Below are 25733 nucleotides of genomic sequence, written 5' to 3'. Positions count from 1 at the left end.
ACACGCCCAGGTAATTTTTGTATTTATAATAGAGACAGGTTTCACCATGTTGGGCAGGCTGGTCCCAAACTCAGATGATCCACCCACCTTGGCCTCCCAAAGTGCTAGGACTACAGGCCTGAACTATTGTGCTGGCCTCTTTAATGATTTCAAACATTTGTAAACAAAAGCCAGAAAAGAAAGTGCCTACAGGGACCTTTGCCTTCTGCCAAGACACAAACCTTCTCTAAGGCAAGAAAGCACAAACGAAACACTTACCTAAATATAGTATGAAAGAGAGAAACAAAAATATCAGCTTGGTGCAAAAGTAACTGTGGTTTTTGCCATGACTTTTGCACCAACCTAATATGTAGAGGAAAACAAAAGAAACTAATTCACTCACATTTGATAGTATGTTGTGGTAGAGATATGTACACACGCACAAACACACATACACATATACACACCTATATAATTTCATGAAGCAATAGATAAACCTTCAGGTCCACAAGCCAGGCAATTATCAATTTACCTTTAAAGTCATTTTACCTAGTAACCTGTCTTTTGCAGACACTTCTTTTTCACTAAGGAAAGTCCAATCAAAAATGTTTCACCATTCATCATTTAATCTTTCAGTCCATATGCTGTACAAGGAAAGCACTGTGCTAGAAGCTGGATAGTCTGGCTAGGTTTGAGCTACATAACCTTTGTTATTAAAGAACCTTGTTACTAGCTGCCTCATTTCATACCCAGACCCTCAGTGGTGCAATTCATCTTGCATACCAGTTTGCAGAGCTTCAGTTTGCTAACTTAATCTCAAACCTTTAAAGCTGACTTTATTAAACATGGTTATTTAATTAAATGGAACTAATAATGTAATTAATGCTATTAATCCATACTTGCATTCTGTAGTGATTTTTATTACAGAGGATTGTTTTCTAAATACCAAAATCACTAAATTTATGTCAGTAATTTAAATAAACCACCAATCTTTTCTCCTTGAAATTTATGCTTGTATTTTATTTGAATTTGAGAATTTTACTTTCCCCAGAATTAAGATAAAATTTGGTCACTTTGATTTTGCCTAATTTCTCATAGTACTGAATAAACTGGAGGATGACACAGTAACAGTGGTAAACCTTCAGGTCACCCATCAACTTTTCTTCCCGTCTTAGGTGATGTTGGAGTTTAAACATTAGGATTCTTCCACATTGTCTTTTCTCAAAATTGTAGCCTTTTTTTCATATCTACTTTTCTTTTCTTTTCTTTTTCTTTTTCTTTTTTCTTTTTGAGACAGAGTTTCACTCTTGTTGCCTAAGCTGGAGTGCAGTAATTTGATCTCTGCTCAGTGCAACTTCTGCCTCCAGTGTTCAAGCAATTCTGCTGCATCAGCCTCCTTAGTAGCTGGGATTACAGGTGCATGCCATGATGCCTGGCTAATTTTTTGTATTTTTAGTAGAAACAGGGTTTCACCATGTTAGCCAGGCTGGTCTTGAACTGCTGACCTCAGGTGATTTGCCCGCCTTGGCCCCCCAGAGTGCTTGGATTACAGGCATGAGCCATGGCACTCACTCATACATACTTTTCTTTTGCAGTAAAGCACCTATTCAGCACAGAATAACAAAGGAACTTTGATAAATATATCTAACCATTTCTAATTTCTGATTCTGAATGCAGCTGTATGACAGATTTAGATGTATACAGAAGCATTTATGCAAATTAGATCAAGGATTTTTCCTTCAGAAGGAAAACAATGAGTTAAAAAGAAGAAAAAATACATTTGTATGCAAATGTTTCCATGGTGCATCTTGTTTTAATCATGAAAATAGTTCTTACTAGCAAATAATCCAGTTAGGAAGGTCAATGGCCACTACTCCAAAGAAAGTACCTTTTAAATACAAAACAAAATTCACATTCACTATCTGAGTAGAGGTAGCAATAACTGGACTGCCTAGTAATTGTGATTAAATAGTATTATTGAGAAATATCAATCACAGAAATTCTCTGCTTCTCATAAATAATTTGACTATCTGGGACAAAACCAAAGAAGTCTTAAGTCAATGCTTAACCAACTGCATTCCCAATGACATTCTTTCACTGTTTTTACATACAATAAAGGTACTTGGGCAATATATCTCAGTGTCCTTGTGCTCACCTTTCTCTCTGACACCACACCAAGTGTTTTCTTGCAGGCAATACATTTCATCATAAAATTTTAAGGAAAGGGGTGGAAGCAAGAATATTTTGGGTGGTAACTTTTATTAATATCAAAAACAGGCTATTTGGAAATTTAATGTAATAGTTGCCATAATTGAATCTCCTATGCATCTTCTTGTTATTATAATGTTACGATTTAAATCTGAATTACAAGAGAACGTGAACTTCACAGAAAGAAGAAATGTGTGCTTCATGGCTTTCTAGTTACTATGGGGCTTTAAACCTGTACATCAGCTCTCTCAGCTCTTAGAAATTAGAATCTCATGTTAGGAACTGAGAAGAAACTGAAAATTTAAGGAATTCCACATTATTTCTTTGGGCAGTTGCAAAAATTTGGCCGATTCCATTGAACTTCATAAGGGCAGAATTAGAAAAGAAAGAAACAAGAGTACATTAATTGATCACCATCAACATTCTAGATTCTGATAAATAGTACATCTTTTAATCCAAAAAACCATACTGTATAGACTAATATGCTACATATGAAATTTTAACATAAATTCTAGCAGACACCATGTATGCCCTGTCCACAGCCTCCTGTCCTTACTACTTCAGTGCCCACCAACATAATTTCTAACTCCCAACTCTGGATTTCCTCTTGATGCTGGACACTGCTTTGCTACATTCTCAAGACATCAGTCATATTATCTCTAGTAGTTTTAAACTTTGGTCAGTAAAATTTAGAAGGCATTTGTCTACAAATATCTCTGTCTCCTGCAGAAGAAATCTTCCCTGAGATGAGAAAGCACACACTGCTTTATTTCCCTACCACCAAGAACCTTCCATCCCTGACTAAAGAAATTTGGTCTACATATATGTTCTTCAGCTTCCTCATATTTCAGGTGCGATAAATCTTAGCCATGTGTTGCATGCTTTACTCCATGAAGTTTACCAGTGGGACTACGTTCCGGGAACCCACAGTGGTAGCTGGCTTGGCAGCACACCCTTTGCTGTCTGCCTCTACTTTTTGTTCCCCTATTGGAATATTATGTCATCTCTCAGGTAAACCTGTTTTACTTGAATTTTTACTTTTGGAGATAACTAAACAAAAACAGTAATTTTGTTTCCTAACAATTTATTTTGATCCAGGCAGTTTTGGCGCCAATGCTACGAAAGGGTAAACTTAAGTATAATTACTCCACTCCCTTTCCACAACAAGAAAAGGAAGAAGAAGAGAAGTAGGTGAAGACTGCAACTCAGTAACAGGTTCAGAATGTATGACCTCAAAATATGCTGCTTTGGCATATGGATTATTTTGAGCTGAAGTCACTGAGATGAAGCAGATTCAGGAATGGCTCCCTGACCTTTCTTTTTCTACCAAAAAGCAGGCCATAAAATTTCCCTGTACCAGGAAAAGGATACCACTGTTATCTTAAGAGACTGTAATATGATGTCAAAATGGATTTCTGCAAACAAACCTATTAAAATAACACTTATCTTCCATTAGTTCCTGCTCATTCTCATTGTATTTCCTAGTCACTAGCCCACAATGTACTGCTGCTGACCCAAGCCCCTTTATTTTATCATATACCCATAATTTCTCATTCTTTATGAAAACAATTGTAAGCTTTCAGGCTGATGGTTTCTTCTGGGCTTCACTTTACTTCTGTTGCAAGGTGAACCTCAAAACTGAGGCTCAACTTGAGAAGCCAAATGGGTTCTTGGCTTTGTGGTGGAAATAATTCAAGAAAAAGTTGACAGAGTAAAGCGAAAGCAAGTTTATTTAAAGAGTAAAGGAATAGAGGGTGGCTACTCCATAGGTGGCTATTTTCATGGAGATATATATACCGAATCAGTGGTGGATTATGCATGAGATTTTTGGGAAAGAGGTGGGGAGTTCTCAGAACCAGGTTTCTGCTACTCAGACCATACAGGTCAACTTCTGGGCACTGCCATGGCATTTGTAAACTGCCTTGGTGCTGGCAGGAGTGTCTTTAGCATGTTAATACATTATAATTTGCATATAATGAGCAGTCAAGGCAACCAGAGATAGCTTTCTTCACTATCTTGGTTTTAGTTGGTTTTGGTCAGTTTCTTTACTGTCTCCTGTCTTATCAATGGGGTCTTATGACCTGTTATTGGAAACCAGTCCTGCCACATTCCTACATTTTCTATAGGCTTCCTATGTACATGTAAAACTGCTAAATAAGTTTGTATCTTTTTCTCTTGTTAATCTGTCTTATTTAAGTTTAATTCTTAGGCCAGAATTAACATGAGGGTCACTTAACTCATGCATAATCCACCACTGATTTGGTATATATATCTCCACGAAAATAGCCACCTATGGAGTAGCCACCCTCTATTCCTTTACTTTTTAAATAAACTTGCTTTCACTTTACTCTGTCAACTCTTTCTTGAATTATTTCCACCACAAAACCACTTAACATGAGGGTCAAAGAATTTTTTTTTCTCTACACTGTGCTCCAGGCTCCAGGTCTTAACATAGAATATTTCATTAGTGTTTCATGTAACTTTCTCAGGGGAACTGTATCCACATACAATTTTTCCTACCTTTTTTTTGGTCTAAAACCTTTTTTTTGTTTTTGGTCATCAGCCTTGGCTGTTTACATGTTAGCCTATATTTGCAAATATGGCTTTGGAACTACTAAACTGCTCCTGCTTTCTATGTGCAAACACACACACACACACACACACACACTTTACACAAATCTACACAAAAATATGTTAACTTTTATAAACAGCCTAAGCTACAGATACTTTTTATTCAGTACAAAAGACAATGGCACTGCATTTTTACCTGTGAAGGCTTCTCACTTCTGGGCTGGACTTTATACCACATTCATTTAGAAACAGAAAGCAATCATGGTTAAAAGTTCAATGTCGAAATAAAATTAGTTCTCCTCTTTGTTCTGCCTGGCATTAGCTGTGTATCTAAGGCAAATTACTTTACATGTTTATTTTTAGGTTCCTTCATCAGCAAACCAGAGGTATTAATTTTGGTGGAACAAGAATTAAATTAAACACTGCTGTCTAACACTTAGCATAGTGGCCAGGATTAGCATTATCCAATAAGAGTGAGCTTATAGTAATAATAATAATGGTAATAAAATGATAAGCATTTCCTACTTAACAATTAAAGCAGATGTGATGACCAAATGCATCTGCTTCACTGTTAGAATCCCAAGATGGCAAAAAACTACTTCTTCAAAATCTTTACTTACTATTGATATGCACAATAAACTACATGAAGAAAAAAAATCTAATGTTTAAAACATTTCGTTTCCCTGGCTTCATCTATAGGAATATGTTGTATGGTAATTAATCCAGCTAAGCTTTCCATTAGCTTCTATGAAGATCCCAAATAAAACATTTTTCCGGCCAGGCGCGCTGGCTCACGCCTGTAATCCCAGCACTTTGGGAGGCTGAGGCAGGTGGATCACAAGGTCAAAAGATCGAGACCATCCTGATCAACATGGTGAAACCCCATCTCTACTAAAAATACAAAAAATTAGCTGGGCAGGTGGCGCGTACCTGTAATCCCAGCTACTTGCCTGAACCCAGGAGGTGGAGGTTGCGGTTGCGGTGAGCCGAGATCACGCCATTGCACTCCAGCCTGGGTAACAAGAGCGAAACTCCGTCTCAAAAGAAAAAAAAGAAAAACATTTTTCCTCAAGTTTTAATGGCCGTGACTATGTTTACTGATTTTAGTATTAGGAGCAAATGCTCAAAACATAGACTCTTTTTTATTATTTTGATAACGAAGCCCTTCTACAAAAGCCCCCTTCCCCCTTTTTCTTCAGCAAACGTCAACACTGGAAAACTTTTAAAAAATATTAAGTTGATGGTTTTTAGACCCCGTGAGCACAGAAAATAAAAATCATTTTAATTATTTCTACCCTCAATGCTCAAACACAATAAAGATGTAGTGGCAGAGGGAATCAAGCACCAGAAAAATGATTACATGAAGACATGACTTTTATTTTCTTATTCCCAAATCGTCTGTATTGAGCAAGAAAGTCAATGGCACAAAGCATTCAGCAGAAACTATAAAAGACTCACGTGTATAGGGGATTGTTGGCCTCATTAATAAGTAACAGCAGACAAACATTTATGTTGTAGCTACCTTTCTGAGACTTGCCTTGTTCTCAAGAAACGTGTGTTGAATGACTTGTACGATATGAATTTGCTCTTATGTCAAGATACTCAACATGTGGTCCATTAGGTTTGTTGTAAACCACTTGTGCTGATCACTTAAACGTTTGCCAGCATTCTTTAAAATTTAAGGTCTTCTAGTATTTTGGTTTTCAATGATATGTGAATCACAGTGTCTCCTATTGCCCCACACCTGTAATGGGAGAAAAGTACATGTACATTCAAGTATATTACATGAACGAGGAAATTCAGTGTAGAATTTTGAGTTACAAAAGTGATAAAATGGTTAAATTATTGTTTGATGTCAAATTGACAAGAAGGTCATATATTATCCAGCTTATTTGAATGAGTTTCTTCACTCTTGAAAAATAAAAGTTGTAATTTAATTGATAATTTATGGAAAAAGACTCCCATAAAAGTTGTTGCAACTCCTTCTTTATCTTACTCTTCAGCATTGTTTTCTCCCACTGTTCCACTGAAAGTGCTTGTAATAATCCTACCAACTGATACCAATAAATAAGAAACTAATGCCTGATTTTAATTATAGTAGGAAAATTTCAGTTTTTAAATTCAACCTCTATGCAGCATATGGTTATTAACTCATCAGTCATTTTTTTTCTTGCAGTTATCTTGTCCCTGATTCTGTGATCTGGTTTCTTGACATTTTGCCATGTTCATTTCTGGTCTTGTCTTCTGTGTCCCATTAAATCAATAGATCACAAGCTTTACGCTACGTTGACTCACCTGAGATGCCCCTTAAAGAACAAAACAAAACAGTAAAACCCAGCCGATTCCTGGGCTCTGTCACTAAAATAGATCAAAGGGATGGCACATTAACCTGAATCTTCATAAAATAGCTTAGATGATTCTGATGCATATGGTCCTTGGACTATATTGCCTCCATTGTTAAGGTTATCTACCATCTAACACTTCTGTTGTTTTACTTAACTGTATTGCCTTGTATTATCTGCTCCCAGATATGTACCATATTTTTATACCCCTCAATTATATTATATTCGAACAAGACCTCTTTTCTAAAGTTCAGACTCAGATTTCCAACTCTTAATGACATCTTTGCCTGTCTAACCCACAGGTACCTCAACTAAACAAGTCCAAGGGTGAGCACATCTTTTGTTTACTTCTCAAATTTACTTATCTTTCTGTAACACTCAGTTTCTATTGGCTGAACCATCACTTATTAGTCTTTTGAGTCAAATTTGACAATAATCCCAGCATCTTTGGTCTCTTCTTAACCTTCATGTTCTACTATCTTCAATACTCACTAATTACTTAGTCTTTTATAAAAGTCCTTATTCAGAGAAACATGGAAAAATCAAAACAAAATTCCAAAATGTCTTGTCGTATCTCAGCACTGGATTAAAGTTCTGAATTTATTTTTATTTGAAAGATGCAGTCTACAGGAAATTTTGTTCCATTCATTCAACCATTAGACTGTTGTATTATTCATCCCTAAGACAAATTAATATTTTAATTAACAGAATAGTTTCTGAAGTTCTCATTTTTCAATATTCTTTATTCATATGAAATAACCTCTAAGGAAGGCTTAACTATGTCTCTTTTATTTGGGAGCAAAAAGAGAAAAAAGTGTCTTTGACAGTGTTATTTTATTAGAGGAAAGTTTTAAAAATAATTGACATATTCATAGAAATAATTATTTGTCAAAGGAATAAATATCCCTTACATATGTAAATGTAAAATTATTTCCTGTAATGTGCACAAATATAATTTTTCTCTGCTAATATTTTATTTTTTTCGTTGTATTTATTAGAAATGTTTCAAAAAATGAAATATTTTGTCTACTTTTCAGAGAATGTATTATATGACCAGGTGTAAAAATTAATTTTTACAAGAAATATTTAACAATTTAAACGTTAAATAATAAATCTTTTCTATATTTAAATACCTGAATTCTAATGGTGCAGAAAAATTCAGTACAGACATGTACCATATCTAATATTCTTTGTTTTTTTTTTTTTCATAACTAATTTTTTTTTTTTTTTTTGAGACGGAATCTCATTCTGTCACCAGCTGGAGTGCAGTGGCGCAATGCCGGCTCACCGCAACCTCCGCCACCCAGGTTCAAGCGATTCTTCCTGCCTCAGCCTACAAAGTAGCTGGGACTACAAGCTCGTGCCACCACGCCCAGCTAATTTTTGTATTTTTAGTGGAGACGGGGTTTCATCCTTTTGGCCAGGATCGTCTCAATCTCTTCTTGATCTCAAGATCTACCTTCCTCAGACTCACAAAGTGATTGGATTACAGGTGTGAACCACCACACCCGGCCTCTAATATTCTTAAAAATGTTTCTGTCATTGCTGCCAGAAAATTGTTTTCTCCTCCTTTTTTTCTGAAATACTGATAATTTCCTGATGTTAAGTTAAACAATGATTTACAATGAAGATTGTTTAGTAGTAATTTTTTTTTAATTTCTTTATAAAGTATATTTTTTCTTCCTTTGAAAATGCAAACTAATGGTCAAGGGCATGTATTTCTTACATGCAACTATATATTTTAAGCCTTTAATAAGTACATAATTTATGAAAGTATTTTCTAGTGCTTATTAAAATTATCTTATATGTTATCCTAGTGCCAAGAAAAATAAAATGATAATGGGATCATCACAGTGTAAATGGAGTAGCTGCCATGCCATCTGCTACACATGTCTGAAATGAATACAAGACTGGCCCGGTGCCATACTCTTGGGTCCCAAAGCTATGTTCATTTACTAGCCAAAAAAAAAGATTATGTTAGATATTGTTTTAATTTTGCCACTATTAGTAACGTGTATTAACCATTACTCTATTTAATTATCTGAACTATTTCATTTTAGTTTACTTTGGAGATGAAATGAAAATATTTATATCTCAGTTTTAAGGCCTACTTTAAGGCACTAAACAGAACTACATGTTTGCCTTGAATAAAACAATTTTTTGTCACACTCTTATTATCTATAAATACAAATTTGGTCATTTCAACTGGCATTTTTTCCCATGTCCTTTGTTGTTGTTATCACTTCTTTTCTGATTATAAACATTGCCCTTGTTTTTAGTACTGATATGCTTGTGATCTAACATTAGCTTTAACCAGTGTCTTTGCCTAATGAATTGAGTGTGCAGTTACTCCATACCTGTTTGGTAGAACAACACTATTTTCTGACATTTTTGTTATGTGTATTTCAACTGAGATTTGCAGATACATTCTTCAGGTCTCATAAAATGTTATATATGTGTGTGTATAATTTTGTGATTTTATTCAAATATATTTTTTAAAGTTTGTTTTTAATTGGCACATTATAACTGTACATATTAATAGGGTATAATGTTGTTTCAATACATTTGCACATTGTGTAAAAATCACATCAAATTAAAAAAATTAACAAAGTATAGTTATTAGATTTCAGTGGCAGCATTTGTCTTTGTGTATACAATTCCAGCATCAACAAATGAACCCAAATGATGTTTAGCACAATGTATCAGTAAATGATTCATATTAGTTTGAATCTAGAAAAAGAGTGGAAAACAAGCATAATGTGGCACATAGTAACATCGTTACGTTGTATTCAAAAGAGTATTCTAAGTATCAGTGTTTCAGTTGTGATCCTTCATGCCAAAGTAAAAATAATCAATTCAAAAACTAAGAAAATCAAATTAAAAAAAAAAACTATAAAAAATACAATTCTTCCTTTTAATACATCCAATATTGATGATATAATTTCAGTAAAACAAACCCTATCATTTGTCAAAGTTGCATATTTTCAATTTGTTTTTTCTCACTTTTTAATGCTTTATTAATTGAGTAAAATAATATAAATTACAATAAGTTATGCAACATCAGCCATTATGTTTAACATTCAGCTGGTTTTATTAGTTTCTCTCAGGAGTTACTTTATCTGATTACATTTATAAGATAAAACCTTATCACATTTCTCATATACACACATTGTGCCAGTTGATTCACACTACTGATATATGTATAAAATCTGCCTGGTGTGTACACTGGAGACAAATCAGTGAACACCTGTCAAAGAAAATTTTAATAAAGAATGGTAAAAGCATTTGTAAAATGCATGGAATCTTTTTCCATAAATAGATTCATATCTAAACATCTGTTGCATAAATTATGTTTCCGAAGTTTACGGTAGAACCCATGCTGGCTTACTTACCTTATTATTGTAGACCGTCCTTTAACATAAAATGCACAACATTCATTTCACTTACAACTGGGATTAGGTGAAATCTCACCAGACACAGTGTCTGCACTGTGGTTGACCTGAAATAGTTAAATCAGCTTGTAAAGCCACTTCAGTAATAAAAATATTTTAACACGTACTCATGGAATCTGGTTCATGTATCATAGCATTTCATACCCATGATAGAACAAGCTTTTAGTTTTTCATTTGTTTCCTTTACCTTCTTTATTCTCCATGGAACAGGTTCATGGTTTTATTCCTTTTTATTCTTTGATTTTTGTTTCTTTCAGAGTTTTGAAGTTGCTGACTGATCCACAGAATAGTTTTGTTCCACGGGTTGAAATTTGACCTTAAATATTACAATCAAGCAGTATCTGCCTGGTCAGAGTGGGCCATCCCTTGTCAGCATGTGGGCACTTCTATTATTTCAGTCTATTCTCTGGCACCTGATAAGTGTGCTCAAAGAGAGAAATCCAGAGACTTCTTGCTAAGGATTTTACAACTAATGTTTGTTTACAAGCATGTGTGTTTAAAACCCTGTATTTTGATTTTCTTTGATGCTGGAATAGTTTCGTTCTCCTCCATTATTTGCAATCTGGGTTAAAAAGCTAAGTTGAACATATAATATAATTAATTAATACAATTATAGTTGAAAAATCTAATGGTTTGGGTATTTATGTTATTTTTTAAAAATCTTTAAAAATTCATTTCTTGATTTCTTGATTTTATGCTGGATTACAGCTATAACCACAAGACATTTATGACTAGTTTAGGAGATGAGGAAAATGTTCATATTCTAAAAGAGACCTTTAGTAAATCTGACTTAGAAACCACTAAAATTCTATTAATGGAATAACTAAATTCCCAAAGTGTCCCACAGTTATGATGAAGTATTTAAATTAAAATGAAAATATGCAAGTAGGAGGTATCAGTGGCATTTGATAAACATCTCCTATGTGCCAAGGCTAAGAAGCATGCTTTATAATTGTGCTGTTTGGGTATAATTAAAAATACATATGTGGTCTTCATCCCTGGTTCCTGACTCAGAGTTCCTAAAACGCTTGAGATCTCCTGAGTCACAGCAGCGCTAGGAATATCTTTTGTTCTAATATTTGGTTTTTGCCTTCAGTTCCTGACACAGACCTTCATGTCCTTTGGAATTCTGTAAGTGATAAGAACATATATTTTTCTAAAAAGGAGACTCTTGAAAGGCCCCCATGATAGCTTCAGGATAAGGGCTGGTCACCAGAAAGACCAAACCTTAATTAGAAGCTTGGAACTTTCAGCCTTTCCCAGTGACCTCTCCACCTCACCCCAGCTTAACCTCTAGAAAGGAGAGTCCTAGAGATTGAGTTAATAATCTATCATTCCTATATGATGAAACCTCCACAAAAACTTTGAAACAATGGAGAGTGCTTCTGGTCTGATGAATGTGTCTATATGCCAGGAGGATAGCACATGCCAGCTCCATGGGACCCTTGTTAACCTTGCACATGTATCTCTTTATAGGACTGTTCATTTGTGTCCTTCATAATGTTGTTTATAATAAATCAGTAATAGTAAGTAACCTGTTTTTCTGAGTTCTGACAGCTGTTCTTGCAAATTATCATGCCTGAGGGTGGGGTTGTAGAAACTCCCAACTTTGTAGCCACGTAGGAAAAAAATGTGGGCATTCTGAGCTCTCCGTACTTGCAGTTGACATCTAAAATAGGGGCAGTCTTGTGGGCCTGAGCCCTTCATTTGTGGGGTCTGCATGAACACCAGGTAGTTAGTGACAAAACTGAACGAAATCATAGTATACCCATTTGGAGTATGGGAAGTGAAATAACTGGTTAGGGTGTGGAACAAACAACAACAAAACACAAATTTGGTATCACAACTGTCGAGAGTAGAATTAAATCATAGTAACACAGGATTTCCCTCCAGGGTCAGCAAATATAATAACACCCAAAATTTCAAAGTTGGAGTCTGGAAAAATCACTTCCCAAAGAGACCACACAGGAACTTCAGGTGGGAAACTGGCGTCTTTAAAATGCTTAAAATATGGTTGGCTTCTCTCCCCAGAAAGAGAGAGAGTATTAAATTGATTGTTTGCTATCTCAGCTTAACAATGTTAATATGGGAAAACAGGAATGTATAAGGCTAGGTTAATAAAAGCCCACAGTTTCGGACATTCCATATGAAATAAATATATCCTTAGGAGAGGGTCCATTCCGACTTAACAAGTGTGTTTTCTGCTTTACTTAACCTCCTTTACACATTGTTCTTATGTACAGACTCAGAAAGAAGTTATACTCAAATACACGTCCTATAAATTTATAGATATCAAGGCTATCCATTATTCTTAGGCCAAACTTAAAGTCGGGAAGGCCACATCTTCATCCAGAGGAAGAAAGCAGAGTTAATGTCTGAGAATCTCCAGACATTACAGCTATCCACATGTTCCCAACTTAAGGCTCTTATCTTAAACTGATTTAACATCTTTTATCACAAAGGTCTGAGGATTACAACAAAAAACTATTGCCCCAAAATGACAAAATTAAAGCCAATATAAAAATTATTATCAGCAGTAAAAGAGATTCAATTAATATGTTAAATGGCAAAAGAAAGCTTATTGGCTTAAGAACTGAAATCCATTATTTTGCCTTATATCAGAAGCATATCTAAAAGAGAATGAAATGAAGTATTTAGTAAGAAATGGTTATATATGACTAATATTAATGACAATGACAAAAAATTAATGATTACCAAATAAACATTTAATACCCATAAATAGACAATGAGATAATATTATACATGTAATTGAAGTCTGGTATAGTTTGCATATTTGCTCTGGCCTAAATCCCATATTGAATTGTAATCCCCAATGCTGGAGGTGGGAGCCTGGTGGGAGGTGATGGGCTCATGGGAGTGGATCTCCCATGGCTTGGTGCTGTCTTCGTGACAGTGAGTTCTTGCAAGATCTAGTCATTTGAAAGTGTGCGGCACCTCCCCCTCACCCATTTCTCTCTCTCTCTTTCCCTTACTTGCTGGCTCCTGTGTTCTCCGTGTGAAATAACTGTTCCTGCTTTGCCTTCTGCCATAGTAAAAGCTCCCTGAAGCCTACCAAGAAGCGGATCCCACCATGCTTCCTGCAGTCTACAGAACCATGAGCGAATTCAACCTCTTTTCTCATAAATTACCCGGTCTCAAGTATTTCTTTATAGCAGTGCAAGAGGGCCTAATACAAAGTTTGAGAAGAAGTGAGATAAAGAGGCAGAAAGACTATTTGAAACATAAAAGCCCTTTTCCAGTTTGGCATGTAAGAAATTTAGAAGTCATCACTCCATCTTAAAACATACAAAATGCCAACCAAAGTGAAAAATGAACAACTCTTTCAGATCTGGGAGAGAAGAGGTAAACAGGGCAAACTGCTTCCCCCCAAACTGGAAGAGACAGAGAGACAGTAAGTCAAAACCTACTGGAGTAGAAGCCCAGGAGCAGAAACTTCCATGGGAACCAGTCCAGGGTAGGAAAACCTAAACTGTAACTGATAAAAGCTGGATGCCAGTAACAGGATTAAAAGAGATAAAAGAAAGTAAAAGGAGTAATCATGGCTGAGAATCTCCCCAAAATTATTGTTAGATGCAGAACTACAGAGCCAAGAAAGTAAGACAACATCAAGGATGATGAATGCCACAAAACCAATGTCTAGGTATATCATATGCAAACTTCAGAAAACCAGAGAAGAAGAAAAAAAATATTGAATAAAACTGGGGTAGAAGAGCAAAACAGCTAACCCATAGAAGAGAAAAATGGGAGCGATATCTGATTTCTCCTCAGAAACCATACAAGGAAGAAGACAGTGAATAACGTATTTAACGTGTTGAGAATTTTTAAAAAGCCACCAACATAGAACATCGAATCTTGTGGAATTATCTCCCAAAATAAGAAGGTGTGTATGCGTTTCCATTAGAACATTTTCAGAAATAACATTTATAAAAATAAGTAATGCTTTTTATTGAGTAGTTGACTATATTTCATTTTATATTAAGCTAGAAATATACCTATGATTGTAAGGTGATGTATTCTGCTTATTAAAATTCCTGGATATCCACGTTATTTTTAAAATTTTTAAATAAAGTAATTTAAATATTTTTCAAAAGATAGAAAAAATAAAATTTTCACTGAAACATTATCATTCCATAAACAGAATACCCAGATATTTCCAAGAAAAATAAAATTCCGTTATCTCTGATGTCTTATCAACTTTAGCCATTTGTAAGACCATAGCTTTTACATTTTTTTAAAATTTTTAAAAATTTTATTGTAAGTTTATGGATCAGCTTTATTGCAATATAACTGGCATGAGAAATGTAGGGAATAATATTGTGTCTTGGGGCATTTCATATAAGGATTACATTATATTGTCATTATTGGTCATTCAATCAACAAAAATAAATATTATGCAAAAGAAGACAAAAAATTTATAAATATTTATAAAGCCATAATAATGTGGAGAGGAAATCAAACTATTCTCAAACAAACTAATATTGGGACCATTTATAGAGAGTTGACTGGTCTTGCAGGACACATTAAAATAAATTCTTCAGAGAGAAACAAAACACATAGACCATCGAACACATCTTAGAATGGCCAAAATCCTAAAAGTTGTCTAAACCAAACTTGCAAGGATGTGGAGCAACAGGAACTCTCACTAATTGCTGTTAGGCATGCATAATGGTATAGTCACGTTGGAAGACAATTTGCAGTTCCCTACAAAATGTAGTATTATCCTACCATATGATCCGGCAATTGACTTCATTGGTATTTACCCAAGTGAACTGAAAACTTACATCCATATAAAAGTCTGACTATGACTTTACAGCAGCTTTATTATGAATTGTTGAAACTTGGAAGCAGCCAACATGAATGGCTGTGTAAAATGTGGCAGTTTAATTAGTGCTAAAAAGAAATGACCTATCAAGCCATGAAAAGACATGTAGAAAACATGCATTCATATTACTAAATAAAAGAAGCCAATCTAAATAGGCTACTAATGTATTATTGCATATGACATTCTGGAAAAAGCAAACCTGTGAAAGCAGTTAAAAGATCCTTGGTTACTAGAGATTGTGTGTGTAGAAATAGATTAGGCAAAGCACAGAGGGTTTTTAGGGGAGTGAGGCTGCTCTGTGTGATATAACTATTGTAGATACAGGTCCTTACTCATAGTATGTACACCACCAAGAGTAAACCCTAGTGTGAACAACTGAGTTTGGGCGATAATGATATATCAATGTAGGTTCATCAATCCTAACAAATGTTCTACTTATAATGCAGAATGCTAATAGTGAGGGAGGCTGGGTATGTGTGGAGACAGGGAATATATGAGAACTCTCCATACTTTCTGCTCAGTTTTGTTATAAAGTTAATAGTGGGGAAGGCTGGGTATGCATGGGCACAGGGAGTATATGGGAACCCTCTATGCTTTCTACTTAATTTTGCTATAAACCTAAAACTGCTTTAAAATGGAAGTTTATTCATGTACCCCAAAACCTAAAATGCAATAAATAAAATCGAAGTTTATTAATTGAACAAAATAATATTGAATAATTTTGCATTAGCTATTATTATAATAGCTTATAATAAATATCAACCAAAAGCACTATTAATCCAGCAAACTCCAAGACAAGTAAATCCATACCTAGGTAAATCTTAGCAAACTGCTGCAATAAAAAAGAGAGAGATAGAGAGAGAGAGAGAGAAAATTCTTAGAAGCAATGTAGGTCAGGACACAATATACTTGGGGGAATAAAGAGTTTTAAATGGCTGGTTTTTACCAAAAATCATAGAGTACAGAACACTGTTTATCAAACCCCCCAAAAAATTTTTTAATTGAAAATTAAGGCATTTAGGAATGTACAAAAGGTAAAAGAATTGATCATTGGCAAATCTGCACTAGATATGCTAAAGGAAGCTCTTCAGGCTGAGGGGAAAGAATTAGAAATTAGGAGCAATAGAAATGAAGAAAGCTCCCTCCCCCCTTCCTCCCTTCCTCCCTTCCTTCATCCCTTCCTTCCTCTTTCCGTTCCTCCTTCCCTCCCTTCCTGCCTTCCTCCCTTTCTCCTTCCCTCCCTTCCTGCCTTCCTCCCTTCCTCCCCCCCAAAAAAAAAGAAATGAAGAAAGAACGTTGGAAATCATAAATAAGAGAGCAAATATAAAAGACTATTGCTTTGTTTCTAAATTTACTTAGAAGATACTTTAATTACTAAAACAAAAACATCGTTGGGTTTATGTTATATATATAGAAATAAAATACATGACAAAACAGTGGAGACAGTGGGAAATGGAAATATACTGTTACAACTTTCTTACGCTATCCTTGAAAAAATATATTATTTCATAGCAAACTGTATTAACAATGTATATGTAAATCCTAGAGAAACCCTTTAAAAAATGGGCATAGGTTAATAACAAAGACAGAATGAAAAGCCAAAAAAAAAACAATTCTAAATTCTATGAAGGCAGGGAAACATATTTTTTAAATGTTAAGAAATACAGAATAAACAATAAATTCACAGATTTAAACTCAATCACATTGACACCTCCTTTCTCCTCTCCCTTTGTCTTTCTCTCCTCCTAACCTTTCCTACTCCCTTATTTTCTTCTGTCCTTCCTGGCATTCTCTTATTTGCTCATCTTGCTTTCTTTATAACTAGCTTCAGTTTCTTTACCAACTGAAGAAAATGAAGTTGTTTTCTTTCCTTTTTTTAAATTTCTTCTCTTTTTTCTTTTTTTTGGTGTTATTTTCTTAAATATTTGTGTCATAAATATTTGTGATTACCCTTCACTCCACTGTCTTTATCTGGAATTATAATAAACACATGTTTAATGATTCTTCTCTATGTTCTGCCATTATGCTAGGTGCTAGAGATATAATAGTAGATTACAGTTTTAAATTAACACACAGGAAGGATACTTAGCCAAATCTTAGTGAATCATGAAAGCTTTCCAGGAAACTAACATATAAAATAACCTGAAAATAAAAAGGTACACAGGTTGTACCTGTTTATTCTCCTTAAATGGAGCTGAAGTGGTAAAAAGGGCCAGAATTTGAATCACTTACATTTTAAGTCATGTAAAGAAACTTGAAATGAAATTAAAGATATATTTTGTAAGGCATTTTTGAGATGGCATTGTGATAGATTTGGTTTGGGAAGAGACTATTGGCTCTTGATTTCAGGAGGGTATCAAGTTTCAGGGCTTGAACAACCTGGTGAGGCCGAATATTCCTTCAGCTAAGAAACCGGAGAGAAGAGAAGTGAGGGAAGTTAATATATGAGTTCTGTTATTGAACGCTGAATGTCACTGCCTAAGGAATAACCTAGCAGAGAGGTGTACAGACCATTGTGTGTATCTAAGTCTGAAACCCAAAGGAGCTTTTAGGCTTGAGACTAATCTGGAAAATTTTAACAGATCAATGATTATAGAAATGAATGAAATCACCTAAAGAGGATTTCTAATCATTTTGAAAGTCACAGATTGTTCAGAGAAGCTAATGAAATTTGGTAATGTTCCAGAATACACATAAAATTTGTCTATCATTTCTGGGATTTCAAGACTCTTCTAGATATTGTTTACAGTCTCTAGTCTATAAATCTCTGATATATTCAGAGAAAAAGTAAGTGGTGAAGGTAATATGCTTAAGAAAGAAAATTTTGAAACAAAACATTTCACAATTATCTACATATTGCCAATATCAGAATTGATGAAAATCAGTGACTAGTATTTTTATTATACTGAGTATTAATTGTTAAATTATAACCTATATATGGTAGAAATCAGTATTCTGGCAGGTCACTTTCCTGAGATTTTTGCAATCACTTAAAGTGGACTGCAAGAAAACTTTATAGGTTTCTTGGGAATATGGGCTGCTGCTTTTTCTTTAAACAATTCTTGATATTTTCAGATTTAAAATGTCACATAATCAACGGCAATATAACTTAGAAAGATGAAGTGATTTTGATTTATTTATCTCCCACTATGGAATATCTTGATTGCTCATGAATAAAGTAAACATTAATTTACATTGGCATTTTAGTTACAAAATAAATCGCATTCACGATTTTTGTTCCAAACATCAGTGAGAGCCCTAAATACTATGTATTTCTCATATAATATTTAGTAATAATTAATTATACTTCTTCCCATATCTCTAACTTGCTTTAAAATGTTGCTTGAATATAAATCCAATAAAACAAATCTAATAGAACAAATTTACAAAATATAATATGTAGCATTCAATTCAAGAAATATATTAAACTTCAATTGTCAGAGTAGTATTAAATTAGACCCTTTAGGATTTCATAGAAAACTCAGTACAAAGTCTATCAAAAATTAAAATGTCCTTCCATAAAACTTTCAGAAAATACAGTTCATAGTCTGGTTTAGAATTAATATTCAATACATATGGATTTATTCAAATCAATTGCATGCTCTTTGACTAACTGCTAAATATTGTGTGATAATCTGGACAGGAGCTAGATTATAAATATTTTCAGTTTTGCGGGCCATACAATGTGTGCTGCCACGACGTTGCTACTATAGTGCAAAAGTGACCGTAAGTATATAGAAGCAATAAATTGTTTTCCAAAGAAACCAACAGGTGGATGTCTGGATTTGACCTGTGGGGCCTTCTCTAGTAGATACAAGATGAACTGGACTGAGTGATTATCCCCAAAAGATTATGTTATTTAAAATATACTATATACAAAAATTATATCAGAACAAAGATGGAAATAAAGAGCAATGATAGAAAAGTATTACTGTAAAAACAAATATAAGAGATGATTTTTAAAAATTAATGCATTAGTGGAAGATTTTATCGGGGTCTTTAGCATATAAAATAGACTTTAAAAGGTAAGTGATAATAATGATAACAGTTAGGTTATGTTTTATAGTTAAAAAGTATTTTCATCCATGTTGTCTAATTTGGGTAGAGAGATATATGATGGGCCCTGTGTCTGAAGCTGAGAGATGAATTTAAACAAAGCTATGAGACCAGAAGCTGCAAGGCATGTTTGAGATAAATGAATTCTTTGATTTGACAAAACTACAGGGCTAAGGGTATTGGCCAAAGGAAAAAAAAAAGAAAGATTAGAGTCAGAAATGTAGGAAATGTATATAATTCATATATAAGGTTTTTGGTGATGGAGAGGCATTAAATGCTTGAGCAGCATAGTGATGAATCTGAGCTATGCATGAAAGGAAATTAATACAGCAATTTCTTTTCTACGGGATTGTAAGGGAGATACAATGGAAGTGAAATAATAAATTAAAATAGAATTGCAGAACATTATTTATGGGGAGAATTAATGTCCTGAAATAGGGAAGTGGTAAAGGAAATGGAAAAACGAAAGTGTTGGTGGCAGCATGCATTGGGAGCATAATAAACTGATATAACCATTGTTTTTGATTCGCCCATTTTTCAGGAAAGAACAAGCATATTCCCTAACATGAGTTTCCACCTCAATTCCTGTAATTCTAGGGGAGCAAACCATCTGAATTCTTTCTAAACACCAACACTTTCTCATTCCCCTTGGTGTTCAACCTTTATCCAACCTGAGAAATAGAAGTCCTTCCCCTCAAAAAAACCAAACTGGGGTTGATGGAGATGGCTCCTCTTACTCTTTGGATAGATATGTTAATAATGACAATAGTAATAATAAATGATAATACTATTTTAAACTGAATACCTATCATGTAGGAAACAGTCTTTAAGTGATTTATCAATATGAAGTCACGTGAGTCTAAGCTGTTGGTGAAAATGAGAAGAATTGGGGAGGCAGTTTCTTAGTGATATTAAAACCACAATCTTGTTATATGTAGCTCTTTCTTTAGATTCTATGAATTCCCCAGATATCCTTCTCAGATATTTGAGCCAACAAATTCCAATTTTTTTTTCCTTAAGCCAATCTGAAGTAGTTTCCTCATACTACAAATAAAATTGTACCAACCAAAAGTTCTCGACTGATTAAACATAAATAAAAACAGGAAAAATAGACAATTATTCTGTAGTTTGGAGTCATGTTAACTGTAAAAAGGGGATTCATTAAAAAAGAGAAATAATGATAGATCTATGGTAGAAGGTGGTAATTTCAGGGTTGAAGGGCCTGTATGATATTAGTAGTATATTTGGGAATTATTTAATGAATGAAATGAAAGCCCAAAAGGCCAACCAGGGATGGTGTCATAGATGTGAGACCTGTGCAGACATTCAGGATCCCAAAATCAGACTGCATACTTATTTTAATTATTTTCTGTAATTTTATATTTGAACTTTGTCTTTTTTCCAGTGGGACAACAGCGCATATGTGTGAACAGAGGAGATATGTGCAATATGCATATCTGCGATTCCTTGCACCTCCATTTGCATATAACATTCACTGTATAGCATGCACATCAGATTCCAGGTGTGTCTTTATATATGGGAGTTCAGTGAATCTCAAAGCAAGTGCAAAGTAAATATGCGACATCCGTGACGGAGAAAGCAAGAGCGCTGACGAATCCAAGAGGCCACACTTTTATCTGAACTAAAGCCTACTCTGAACACAGGAACAAGACAATGTCATTCTAATTAGGGCAAGGGATCTAGGAGCTCTCATATAATTTCTTACTCATGTTACTTCCCTGTATTGTTCAACAATTTATATTGAAAATGATGAGATACTAGGACAAGGAAAAATAAAGAAATTCATTTTTTAAATTCCTCTGTACTCATTAGTTAGCCAAAGGTAGATAGTGGGATAGAATGTACACATATTAAAAAGTAAAAGAAAAATAGTTGAGTGAGTTTTGTGCAATATTTCCACTATTTTGGCAAGAACAAAATACATATGCATGAAGAAACTACGGAATATAAATTGTGTCATTTTGGTGACCCTGCATGTCAGTTAATGCTCTTATATTTGCATTTAAACCTGGCATTATATAACATAAAAATGAATGGCAAAATTCATATTAATAATTAATATTTTACATTTTTATTTAAAACAACATTAAATACAAATTTAAAACACCGTGACAAGTTGAGGTAGAGACCATGGAATGAAAAAAAAAAGCTTTGTATCTCATCTTTAATAGAATTTTTTTCCTGTTTTTTGAACAAAAGGTCCTGCACTTTTATTTTTCAGTGGGCCCTACAAATTATGTACTTCACCCTGAAATCCACACTAAAAATTATACAACATGTATATCTATTCTTTCATCTGCTAGGGATGCTTTGCTGCCCAGGCCAAGATGGGTTTAAAGGGGTCAGGGCTGGAGAATGAAGTGACATTAACAATGTGATAATAAACAATGAAATAAAGACTGCATGACCAGATGCCAAGATCAGTGAGCCAATTAAGGGAAACCACCTGGATATTGCCCAGAAGTAAACCAGATTCCCTATACCTTAAAAGTATTTCCATGCCTATAAGAAAACAACTTGGGAGGAACATTTCTTCTTTTCTTTTCTTTCATTATACTTTTTCCCTCCATGAGAGAAGTGATTTATCAGATATCGAGAATCTATCCTCCACAAGTCTACTTCTCTATTGGGTGGAGCAAAGATGGTAAATGTTGCTGTTATTGCTTTGCCTTTTTTTTCCTCTGGTGATTGCAATCAGGCTTCTTTCTTTTGAGTAGGAGATTACCAGAGTAGGCTCTGCTTCTGCCGAGATGTCTCCAAAATGGGTGCCTAAACTCACAACAGAAACCATGACTGGGGCAATAGATCCAAGTTTGTTCTACAGTACAGCATTACTCTTGTCAAAAAACGCTGATATTTTATCTTTTTTTGAAAGTTTTGTTTATTATTTACTGGTTTAAAACTCAGAGAAGATAACTGGGATTAATTATTTCATATAGGAAAATGATTTCTCTTAAACTCTTTAAACACAGATGTCAGAAGATAAGGCATGGATCAAAGGGTTATAAAACTGGGACACAGTTGTAGGGAAAATACATGCGTTGCCATCTGAGCTGGTTTTTAGATGCTCACTTCAGCTCTGTTTTGTTCTTTCATAATTTTATAGGTGATTTTGTTAGTTGTATTAAGGGTCAGTAAACAGACATTTGAATTCGTACATAATTTTGAACATACATGCTGAAAATCTAAAAAGCCATATTGCAATCCTTTTCTAAGATGGTATTCCAATGACTTTCACACTTAATATTAGGAGGCAAATTTTCCTTAAGAGGAAATGTTGGTAAGCTGTCACATAAGCCCCTCTAATTCATAATTTAATGTAAGATATACTACATAAACTTTCAATCTTTCGCAGCACATTAACAATGTTATCAGGAAAACTGGACTGTGAGTCTTAAAGGAGTTGGCAAGTCTACACAATTATGACAGGGAGAGCCAAGATCAAGGAGTGGTTTTCTTTAGGAAAGAGTTATACTAAACAACATAGGGACAGAAGTAACTTAAAATGTTCAAGGCATAGTAAATGTACGATGGTGGCTCCAAATTGCCATTTACTGTGCTTGTATATAGATATAGATATAGAAACTGCTACACCTCTATCTCTGCAATGTTAAGCTGATAGTTAAGGCAGTTAACATCTCTTATAATTCAATATCTCAATATTTTTTGATTGTACTAAAAAAATAGAAACAACTAGAAAATAAAATGCTTCTAGATCTTCTAAAAAATTTTTACAAAATAGTTGTTAAAAATATGCTTTTGGATTACACAACAAGGGAGATGGGAACAACTGATAACAGATGGTATAAAACATTAATTGGATTTGGCTTTTCTTTCCTGTTTCACCAGAGTCTGAATTCTACTCGTTTGTGTCTTCTCTGTTCTCTGCAGGTAAATCTGTTTTCCTGGTTATCCACTGCTTCCTTTTTTCCCTTTTGTTTGCGCTTTTTAGCCTGAAGATATATCCTTTCCTGCTGCTGTTTTGGGGCTTTGTTTCCAGTTTTTCAGAGATTTAGCTAACAAACTCACTGATCTCTGGGGTTGTTCCTGAACCACCTCTAACTTGGGCATTTTGCTGCAGCAAGGGTGCATGCCAGGTACTTGTGGGCCTCAGCACGCCAAGAGCCTTCTAGAAGCTGGGTTGCCTGGCAGCAGTCGCTTCTCCAACAGCCAGAGCTGCTGGGACCCATTCACAGTAGCTTTTCAACTTGCAAGAGAGACAATAGTTTTCAGAGAACTTTAAGATTTCTGAAAAGTCACTGCTATTGTAATTGGAGTATTTGCAACATTTAACTGTATCTGAAATTACGATTTTCATCTTACTTTGAATGTAGTTAGTCAAAAACCAGTTGTAGGGAATGGGAAGAATGGAAAACTAGGGAAGCTAGTGGAAGCTCGTCTTGCCTGTTCCCAAACTATCTTTGTGAATTATTACTACATTAGTTACTAGCAGTTTGAAATGCAGGAATGAAGGTTGAGCAACTTCACCGATATTATAATCCATCAACCATGATGTCTCTTACTACAAAATTATGGTTTTGGAAAAATATTCAGAAGTACTCAAAAAAAAACATGTGAAGAATTGGGGCCGCACAAATCTTTGGATTTGTCATCCATTGTTATCATTCACAATTAATGGCAAATCAGTTGTGTCAGGTTTATTTTAACATATAGATACACACAATAAAATAACATGGTTTATTTATTTGGGGGTTTAAAAGTTAAGAAAAAATAATACAGCGTCAGAGAAATAATTGATTATTAAATTGTTAAAGTTATAAACACATTTTTAAAGGTATTCTGTAAAAGCCAAGCTGTTTTCACATGAATTTGTTTTCTAAAACTATTTTTCTAGATCTGAATTTTAGGGAACATATCAAATACAGTCATATAAAATAGAGACCGCACAGCATGAAATACTGTAGTTCAGAGGCCTAAAACTGCAATTTCTAAGCAAACACATTCTGCACCTATAAAAATATAAGAATAAGGCTACTTAAGGGAGATTAAATAGTGTGGTTATTACTTGCAAATATAAAAAGGGTCTTACAGGTTCATTTTTGTCAGACACTAAAATTGATAATGATGGGAATCTAATTTTGGTATGGATGGTTGTTATAAGAATAAATATATTTTTTAACCTGACCCATTTCACCTTCTGACAGATAATTTCTGAAGCAAATCCAAATCTGTCAGAAACCAATATTTATCTACATTTATGTCAGCTTTGGCAAGGGTAAGTTGTCTAAACATTGAGGCATGGCATTCATGAGCATGAATCTTTTCTTATCCACAAACCATTAATGTAATGAATAGAAAGTAAGGTGAATTGTTAATTCTTTGCACATTTATCATGCCTTTGTGAACATCTTAAAAGCATTTTAAGATGCATTCTTTCTTAGATTTAGTTGAAAAGCCTGCCAGAGTCTTTTTTTTTTTTTTTTTTTTAGGTTGGGGAGCTTTATATCTGGATAAGTTAAATTTTAAAGTAACAAATCAAAAGAAATAAAAGAGCAACCATGATTTATTCTACTTAAAGTTTATTGCCAGAGTGCTTTACGTGGAACTAGCTTTATATATTGTAATTGTTAAGCGTGACTGTGTTGAGATATTGAACTTTCTTTTAGAGTATGCATGCTTATTCTTAGTATATGTTCCTTCCTTCCTGTTGTTTATTTCTAAAATAGTTTTCATCTGAGTAGTTGAAGGATTCCGTGGCTGAAATAAAGGAAACCACACAAGATAAACCACACAAGTAAAATTGGGCTATCCATAAGCTTGAGACAACAACCTAGAGCACAAGCACTTATGTGCAACACTCTCTGTATGTACAAGGCAGATCTTAAAAACTAACCACTAATCAAAATGATCTTATAGACCCAGTGCTTACTTCTCAGCAAGTTTATATCTCATTTCGCATTTTTGGGAGAGAGAATATCTAAGTTCCTGATCACGTCATAAAAGTCAGACTATGATCCTTTAACAGGTACCTATGTCTTGTTTGAGAAGTGATGTGAGTATTATGAGGTACAAATTTGATTTGAGATTCTAGGGAAACTATAATATAATCTGGAGAATCATCCCAAAATGCCTGTGTTGAAGGCTTTATATGGATTTGATCATGTCACCAAATGGTTAAGAGGGGTCATGAAATTATGTAGAAGTGATTAAAAACAGTAATCTGTGTCAAGAACTACAAGGACATTAACAATGTCTATTTCCATATTCTTGTCATTTATTAATAATAAAAATAACTGATAT

This window comes from Callithrix jacchus, chromosome 10 (genome assembly GCF_049354715.1).
Source record: "Callithrix jacchus isolate 240 chromosome 10, calJac240_pri, whole genome shotgun sequence".
In the NCBI taxonomy this organism is placed as follows: Eukaryota; Metazoa; Chordata; class Mammalia; order Primates; family Cebidae; genus Callithrix; species Callithrix jacchus.
Note: the sequence above shows the minus strand (reverse complement) of the source record.